This window comes from Apium graveolens, chromosome 6 (genome assembly GCF_009905375.1).
Source record: "Apium graveolens cultivar Ventura chromosome 6, ASM990537v1, whole genome shotgun sequence".
Classification (NCBI taxonomy): domain Eukaryota; kingdom Viridiplantae; phylum Streptophyta; class Magnoliopsida; order Apiales; family Apiaceae; genus Apium; species Apium graveolens.
The window spans coordinates 281,770,364-281,780,817 of NC_133652.1; positions in this window are offsets into that span (position 1 = coordinate 281,770,364).

Sequence of the window (10,454 nt, forward strand, 5' to 3'; positions counted from 1 at the left end):
TAAGAGCCTAGGCTATTAAAGTTAGATGGACTAATAATGTTTCTTGCAGTTGTTTCTTTGCACCAGGTTGAGAAGAAAGTGTCTGAATATTTTCTCAAATGGAGGTACTTTTCCATTGTTGGAGGTTCGTATAGATAAACAGTTTTGGGCCAATGACTCAAAAGCCCATAGATGTTAATGCCTAGTATGTTTAATTGGAAGCCCAGTGCCAAGCAATCCCCAAAAGCTATAGAATAAGTACAAGGCACGTACAAAAGTAACTGACAGATATGCCAAGTTCTACTTGATCTTCCTCGGTTCAAGTCAACTAGGACTAAGAGTCGCAATACCTAGTATAAAGATTGGTTCAAGTTTGCTATTTCTATACACAATCATATATACAATTTCCCTTAATTTTTGTTTTTTCTAAACTAGGTTTTTAGTATGATTTTAGTTTCATTTTTGTTATGTAGCCCGCTCTACAAAGCGCTCCAAAATGCTAGGTATGTTTGATTTATTTGAAAGTCCTGGTGAATAAACTGCTTTACAAGATGATTTGTGGTATATATCATTTGCTCCTCTGCTCCATTTATATATGTTGAAATCTCTATATATTTGTGTGCATATATTTATTATTTTCAAATTTTTATTTCAATAATATTTTCTCAATTTTGTATGTCAGTCCACTTAATTTGTAAATTGAAATTTTTATAATCTTGTGTAAATTGAATTTTGGTGGTGCTTTTATTTCTATATGGATTAAATCATCATACATATTGAATTGAATAATCAATAAATATAGATTATTTATTTAGTTTGTACTATAGGTACATTTTACCTAAAGTTAGCTTTTAAAAATGAGACTTTGGATTATTTTAATTTTATTTTGGTTTATATTTGAATGTTATTTTTGTTTATGTGTATAGTCAATGAAAACTAAGTAGATTTTTTTATTTATGTTAGTGTTTAATTTTTAATACACACTACACATTTTAAATGAAGGTTAATTCTTTTATCTTTTTTTATGTTAAACCATTGTGGTAAATTAAGATATGATAAATAATAGGTGTTAAATATAAAACTCTGTACAAGTAATATGGTATTGTGCTCCAAGTCGATGTTGTTAGGTGAAGGGCAGGTTCAGATACAACATGAGCAACAACAAAATATGGGCTGACCCAGTTTGCGGGAATACGTGGCTGATGTGAAGAGGACATTGGTGGAGCTGCAGGGGCTTATTGCTGCTGGTGGCCTTGGAGCTTTAATGGGTGGTGTTGGTCGAGATCCATTTATCCGTCAACGCTCTATGCATTATGCTCTGGTAGGTTTGTTTTGGTAATTTGATTTGTCATTGTTTCCTATAGTTATATTAGGTTTTTTGGGTATGTCAACAGTTATAGTTCATTTTATTTGTTTTATTGTTGGTATTGTTATGATCATATGCTTAGTGTTGTATACATGGTTTTTAAAAGTTTTCACATTGGTGTGTGATACTCAAGAAATATTTTTAACTTATATCTTTAATTATACAATTGCAATGTCTAGTTCATTGTTGGGTGATCAAACATTATTTACATGATATCAAGTCAACAAGTATGCTCTTCCACTTATTAATTTGACTATTATTTTGTAGAAAGTTTGCGTCACTGCATAAAAATATCATAAATTCCGACAAATTGCACAAAATAGATTAAATGGCCCCAATTAGAACATTAAAAAATTATTTTATCTTTGTTTATGTTAAATGATTGTGATATATTAAAATTGGATAAAGAATAAGTGTTAATTACAAAATTGAAGACCGACCTACTCTTTACTAGTAATATGGTATTGTGAGTTTGTTATGTAGTCCATGATCATGTATTTCTCAAGATTTGGTGGTTCGTAAAGCAAATTGGATTTTTTGGCTCATAGGGGATTACTCTTATTACATTGTTTTCCTATATCAATGGAGGCATAAGCTGCACCTGTTATTATTTTTATCGTAATCTTTTCCATCTTTGGCATTACATAAGGCATTAGTTTAATTGATGCCTTTGTTATTCTAGATTTAAAAAATGTTAAATTTTTGTGGTCATCTCGTTCTTGATAGAGTATATATTTATGTATATTTTAAAGGATTTTATTCTCATATTTATAATATTATATCATTGATTGTATGTTATTAATTAGAGTTTAATGTTTTATGAAAGAAAATAAAGAATTCCCAACTTTAGATGGAATTGGGCTTATTTGGACTTAAATCATAATGAAATTCGGATTTATTGGGCTGCACACACATACATCACTGTTTGGGCCTTAACTTGAGTTCTAGACATCAGAATTGGGAGATCTTACCGCCCATACGAATCTAATAGAATTATCTACGGTTTAGAAGTGGTCTAACATCAAGAATCCAACTGGAGCAGCCCAGAATCAGGCCTCAAAGATACAAATTTTACATCAAAGTCCAATTTATTTTGGGAAAAGCATTGAAACTCTTTATTATATATTAGGTTTTATATATTGTATACAAAAAACAATAACATAACATAGTATAGAATAAAGTTAGCCGTATTCTTGAGAGAAGGGATAGAAGCATCTTGAGAGGGAGATTGGAAGAAGGAGTGAATGGATTCACCTAGATTCCAAAGAAACTTTAAAGTTATATTCTTTGTGCATCAATTCTTAAACTCATGGTTTGTGTTCCTAATATACATTTTGTTTATCATACCATGAGTAGCTAATTCATTAATCCAAGAGTTGGTTAGTATTCAGTTGACTTAATATGTGTGTTTGATTATATTGTGATTTTTTTTATTATTATTAATCTCTCATTGAACACTTTATACAATTGGAGGAGTACCTAACTTCTAATTGAATATTTAGGAGTTAATCGGGAGAGGAGTTATAATTCTAGTACATGATATAATAGAAACAATTTATGTATTAGATGAGGAGATTGATATGAGAATTGTGAAACTTATAATTCTAGGTTTTTAATAATCTATAATTGTATTTCGTATGACAATGGGAATGGCGTTCAATGGATAGTTGTAGGCACTATAATCTACCTTGGGAGAGGATTTTATAAAACTTAGAAGGATTGTTCTCAACAAAACAATAACACAAATTAGACATTCATGATAGCCATTGAATAACCCTTATTCTTGGATTATTTCTCTCATATATCTTATATAACTTTTATTTGTTTATTAAACTAAAATAATGAATAGTTAAAAAACCCACAAAATTAATATCCACACTTCTGAATTGTATGAGAAAAAAGACTTGAATTGGTGTTGATATAAGTCCTTCCCCGATAACGAACTTGTAAAAATACACTTCAACAAATTGGCTCCGCTGCCGAGGAAGGGAGCATATTGTTTTTGAGTTAATTGTTTCTTGTAGTATGGATTTTTTTCTTTGTATATAGTTTCTTCCATCTTTTTATTTTTCTTTGGTGTGTCTACAGGTTTATTTGAGGTAGACAACGTAAAGTTTTGAGTTGAGGAGACGACATGAATAACAATTTTGGTTGGGATAACGCTCAAGATTTCAATAATAATCAAGAATGATATCAAAGTATTTATTCTCGTTCAATTATTACAACTCATATCATACTCCATACCCTCCTAGCACATATTTTTCATATGTATTCAATAGGTTGGTATAATGAGAATGCTAAAAATAATTGTTTTATTAAGGAAATTCAACTTATGAAGCATGATGGTTGTCTTCAAGTTCCTCCTTATGTCAATTTTCCAACGATCCATGATTCTTGTTTAGCAATTAATGATAATTTTGTATTTGATGAGACTACTTGTTCAGTTGACTATAGTCCCATGTGTGATGATAATAATTTGGATGCAGTTGAAATTCTACCAAATTTAGAGAATGTTATTGAATTTAAAAAATTGGTAGACGAGGTAAATAGTGATGAGTGTTCAATTAAAATTGGCGAGAAATTTAAGATTGATAAAATTAAAAGTCTTGCTTATGAATATAAAGATCCAATTTTGGAGGAGTTTTTGAGTCACACTTATGATGATTATTTTTACGACTTTTCTAGTTATTTTAATTTTTTGAGGTCTCTTATGCAAGTGAGGATCATAAAAATTTTCTTATATTTTTATGGATCAAAGATATGTTTGCACATTATAATTATATTAATGATTCATAGTTATGTGCATTTATTAACTTTTTCACCACATTGATAATGTTAGTTGCATGTACAAGTCTAGCTAATGACATTGGGAGAAAACCTAAGATGTTAATTGTCAAATTATAGTCATAAATTAACCATAGTTTTATATATCTACTAATATTAAGTTGTTGGATTGTGCAGATGAAAGAAAATTTAGTGATTTACAAAATGAGCAGCATTCTCAAGGCTTTTATCAGCATTGTGAAGGGCTTGAGCAAAACACAAGCATTCTCAAGGGCTTGACCCCCATTCTAAAGGCCTTGATCTCTTGTTCTTTTAAAAAAAAGTTTTATGTACATTGTTTATGTTACTTGTTGATATATATATATATATATATTATGTATATTATTTATTAGTTTTATTATTCTTAGATTATTATTATTATTATTATTATTATTATTATTATTATTATTATTATTATTATTATTATTGTTATTTTATTACTTTTATATGTATTTGTACATTATTTACTAGTTTACTGATACATTTATTATGTAGACTTCTTTGTATATTTATATATATATATATAACTAATATGTAAAATATTATATACATTTATTTTTTTATTCAGATATTTTTTCTTAGGATACTATGTATAAGTAAAAACAACAAAACAAAAAAAAGGAACATAGAGCGGGGTTTTGAAACAGCGAGTGAAAACATCTGGTTTGAGCGTGAAAAACTATGTGTCATTTGATCAACGAGGACGCTGTGCTACTTCAAATTGGATGCTTATTTCACACATGTGGGTTTCATCCCACCATCTCGACGGTGATCTTCGTCATGGGAGTCTTCTTATCTTTCTTTCATTATGTATGGTCTTTATTGTATAGTAGAATATTTATATGTTATTATGGGATGATGATTATTGTTCCTTTGGGATAAGAAACATGCTAATTTGGGGGTGTGTTTATGTGTGTGTGAGTTATATAGTGATGTATTAGTAGTAAAAAAATAAACAAAATAAACAAAAAATTGCATTGTACCATGTAAGTGCATTCTATTGTATATCATATCATGATTTCATTTTAGTAGTAGTCCAAGTCCGTGACCGATGATGTTAATATGGGTAGCTTGTTTTTTACTAGTTCTTGTTAAGATCATGTTTTAATGATATTACATGTGTAGTGTCACAAGTACATAATTTATTTCTTGAAACGACTCATTATGCTCTAGAACTAATACTCAGATATCCTTATTTCTTGAGGGGTATCCTCTTGTTGATTATTAGAATTTTGACTATTCCCTTCTGAGCTTCGTATGTAAACGCTTAAGTTTGAGGGAAGTAGTGGGGTGTACATGTCTTTAAGTCTGAGGGGACTTTGTGCCTAGTAACTGAAAGCCTTTTATGGTTTGGGATTGCTGACCCAAAACTCGTTATATGGGTATTAGGTCATAAATCTTTAGGGATCCACCTAACCTTATGCTGAGCATAAAAAACCATATATAGTTATATAGTAGTATCGTATAAAGAAAGGAGACATATAAATCATTTGTTCTTGGTTTAGTAGAGAGCATGTTGTTGATCTAAAGGCACACAAATACATATGTACTTATGTCCGTTATGTGGTCATAGTATGGTATGAGTGTGAGGTGTCTAAACTTGTTACATATTCTGAAGGTAATATCTGACTTGGTATAAACTATTATATTTGAGATCCTTTGTATTGTAGATCATTTATGTGCATTCATGTAGTTTCACATTTCATAGATTAAATGAAATTTTTGTGGGTACATTCACTATAGACCCTCACGAGACCTTACTCGTCCACTAGGGCTACCCTTGGGTTTAAAAGGATTATTGCATATGCCAAATGCAACCGTGATCACCTTACAAAAGTTGTATTAGTTAGTAGTTTACTATATCAGTTTGCACGAGGACGTGCAAAATACTAAGTGTGGGGATATTTGATAGAATATCTATTTTTATATATTTTAAAGGATTTTATTCTCATATTAATAATATTATATCATTAATTAGATAATATTAATTAGAGTTTAATTTTTTATGACAGGAAATAAAGAATTCCCAACTTTAGATGAAATTGGGCTTATTTGGACTTAAATGATAAGGAAATTCTAGAAATCAGAATTTGGAGATCTTATAGCTCATGTGAAGCTAATAGATTTATCTATGGTTTAGAAGTGGTCCAACATCAAGTATCTAACTGGAGCAGCCCAGAATCAGGCCTGAAAGACAGCCTACGAATTTTACATCAAAGTCCAATTTATTTTGGGAAAAACATTCAAACTCTTTATTATATATTATGTTTTATATATTGTATACAAAAAACCATAACCTCATATAGTATAGAATAAATTTATCCATATTCTTGAGAGAAGCGATAGAAGCATCTAGAGCGAGAGATTGGAAGAAGGAGTGAAGGGATTCATCAAGATTTCAAAGGAACTTTAAAGTTATATTCTTTGTGCATCAATTCTCAAACTCATGGTTAGTGTTCATAATATACATTTTTTTTATCTTATCATGAGTAGCTAATTCATTAATCCAAGAGTTTGGTAGTATTCAGTTGGCCTAATATGTGTGTTCGATTATATTGTAATTTTTTTATTATTGTTAATCTATCATTGAACATTTTATACAATTAGAGGAGTATATAACTTCTAATTGAATCTTTAGGAGTTACAACGAATCAAGAGAGGAGTTCTAATTCTAGTACATGATATAATAGACACAATTTAAGTATTAGATCGGGAGATTGATATATGAATTGTGAAACTTATAATTCTTGGGTTTTAATAGTCTATAATTGTATTTTTTATGACCATGGGATTGGCGTTCAATCACTACAAGAAAAAAGTCCATAGACATCGGTTTTTGGGCGATGTCTATGTTGTTTGGCAACCGATGTTGATGTCGGTGATGTCTATTCTAGACATCGGCCATAACCCGATGTCTTTACTGGCTTAGACATCGTTTATGGAAAAAAAACTGATGTCCATGCATTGGTTTTTTACAAAAAATGTTAGAAATAAATAATTTAATAAATAAATTACACTTATTACAACAGATTAAACATATAATGAGCTATGTTTTTACCACATAGACATCATATATTTTCTTTTAGGTGATGTAAAATCAGATATTTAAAATCGATTTATTCAGTAAAAGGCGATGTCTATAGTTGCACATTGACATCAATTATATCCCAAACAAAGTGATATGTATGTTCAATTTACACTTGAATATGTCTATCTTTGACATCAGTTTTTTTTATCAGAAATGATGTACATTAACTTTTTTGACATCAGTTTTTCTTCTTTAAAAGTGATGTATAATTGTTTTTTGACATCAGTATTAATTCATTAAAATGCGTGTTTGCATCTCAGTATTTCAACACTATTTCTATTTTTGAAGTTATCAACTTGTTAAGGCATGAAACGTTATCAAGTTCATGATCAAATGACATCTCTGAATAACTACAAGCACTGGGATTGGCCAATAAACACTCGTACAGTAAAGCAAGTGCAACATATATGGTATTAACTTACAAGATAATATATGTTCCACAACCATTATCTGGAAGGCAACAATTTTTCTTGGCCTCGGCATTTCACCTGGATCAACATAACCTAAAAAAAGAACAGGTATGAGAAACAATAGTTTACACTAAATCAGCTCTAAGTACTACTAGGAAGTAGGTAGCTATTTAATCTTGTTTTTTTAAATAATAAAAATTCATATTCCTGCAAGTTCCAACTAAAGAAAACTAGGTTAGTACAATGAAAAAAGGAAACCAACTAACATACTAGGTTTGTACCAATAATAACTGAGAAGAAACTAAGTAGCTATATAGGTACTTATTGCTTCTTACAAGAGGTAAATATTCTAGACAAAAAAACCCTCAAGTATTTTTCATTGTACATGTCAGTGTATACAGCTGGAAAAAATAACAAGATAAAAATAGAGAGTCCAGCTACCCTTCACCACTTTGTATAACTACCACACAATACAGGTACACATCTGCATAATTGGGCATCTGTAATTTTCTTGCAATGGTTAATTAGACTTACCCTCTCTGTAATGCTTCGCGGATGACTAGCAAAGCCTCTTTTATGCCCGGATTTTACATGGAATGGAGTCTTGCTGAAACTACAGAAAATTCTCCAATATTGCCATGTCAGCAGAAGTGATTGGCAAGCTCAGTTGGTGAACTAAACCAGATGTGTAATTATTCAAATCATTATTCTATTACACCGGGAAAAGAAAGTAATTCAAGTGACTAACAAGAACAAATAAATAGTAAATAAACACCGTTCGCATACCTGCTTGTCGAGTCCAGTCATATTGGATAAAATCTTCACTTCACCATGTTTCTTTTTAAGCTGTTGCTGTTAGGACCATTGTGAAAATTAGAGACGTAGCCCTATTGGAATTTCCTTCATTATGTGTATTGGCTATGTATGGATCATTTGCATTAACACGACTCAGAGGCATGAACCTCAAGTGAGAAGAAAGCCCAGATGAGAAATTCATATGATCACCCAACCTATTCATTGGGGAGCTTAATCATGTATTAGTCTTATTATAAGATCTAAAGTTTCCCACATCATTCATCCCCCGCGAATCCTGTTAATAAGCATCAGGTTCTTAGCAGCCCATACAGAATCATTGCAACAATAATACAGAAATCAGAATACTGAAAGTAGTATCCATATTTAAGTTTTTACTAACAACATGTTATTTTATGATACATACAAGACTCAGCCAAAACTAAACCAGGTCATAGTGTTCAACAAAATTTTTGTTTTGTCAACTACAAAGCATGGCACATACATCTGTTTTAACTTTCCACAAAATTAAAGCAAAATGAGCTATTTCAAACATAAATACGTGATAAATCATTAATCAGTGATGACCTTTTACAGGAAAGATCCAGTAGACCAGCAAAAACAAGCTTTTAGATATTTATTCCTCTAGATCCAAACTAAAAGGCAAGTAAAAGGTCATATATAAAACTAAAATAAATAAAAAGATCACAGATTGGATCAGTTTTCTTTCACATGTACTTAAACTATCAAATACATATGTAGTTCCTTATTTATACAACCATTCAAAATTATTCTAGTAAATCTAAAGCTCATCATCAGATATAAAATTTGAAGTAGTAGATAAATAATAAGAGGCTGTGATTTGTAAAAGCATTTAACCCAATACTAATATCATCTCCAGCAACGTCAAACCTATTAAACATACTCAAATAAGTAAATTAGGGTTACAATTTCAAAAAAAAACCAAATTTAAAAATTTAGGGTTTCGATTTTAAAAAACCCCAATTGAAAACTACTCGCAGAGAATACCATATTTCAAAATAACATAGTAAATTCACTTACCAATTCGAGTTTCTAAAATGATAATCAAGTAGAGAAGATCCTAATTCAAGCTTATCCTCTTACCAGCTTAGCATAGAAAAACGGAGAGAGATGGTGGAGATGATGGTGGTGAGTGGTGGAGATGATGGTGGTGAGCAGAGCGGCGGTGATGTTTGTGAGTGGGGGTGGTGAGTGGTGGAGATGATGATGGTGGGGTGAGAGAGTTGGGGCGAGAGAGTCGGATGAGAGAGAGAGATCTTGTGTGTTCATTTTTTTTAGTTTTTAGTTTTTTTAGTTATGTGTCTCGTGGGGGAAAAACAAAAAGCAGGGGAGAATATTTGCCAAGGGGGAATTTTTTTTGGCTAAGGCGGAAACAAAAATAAAGTGGGCTGGGAGTGAAATTTTTTTTAGAACTTTAGACATCAGTTTTAAAATAATAGATGTTTTAAAACAACATAGACATCATAAAAATACGGGATGATGTTATTAATTCTTTTAACATCAGCGGCATCAGTAACTGATGTCTAATTTATGATATCTATTTGACTTTTTCTTGTAGTGAATGGATAGTTGTAGGCACAATAATCTATCTTGTATGATATCTATTTGACTTTTTCATGATAGCCATTGAAGAACCCTTATTCTTGGATTGTTTATCTCATATATCTTATATAACTTTTATTTGTTTATTAGATTAAAAAAGTGAATAGTTAAAAAACCCACAAAATCATTATCCACACTTCTGAATTGTCTGAAAGTCACTGAAAAAGAGAATAAAACCATTGTCGGTATAAAACATTTTTATAAATATATGGTAGTATGTGAAAATCTGGGTTAAATGCTTTTGTATAAAACTATTATGCACAATCATTCAGAAAAAAACATAAATAAAAGAAACCGTAGTTTGAGGGGGCCTGGAACAAATATTTGAAAAAAAATAGAAACTATTTTTCTT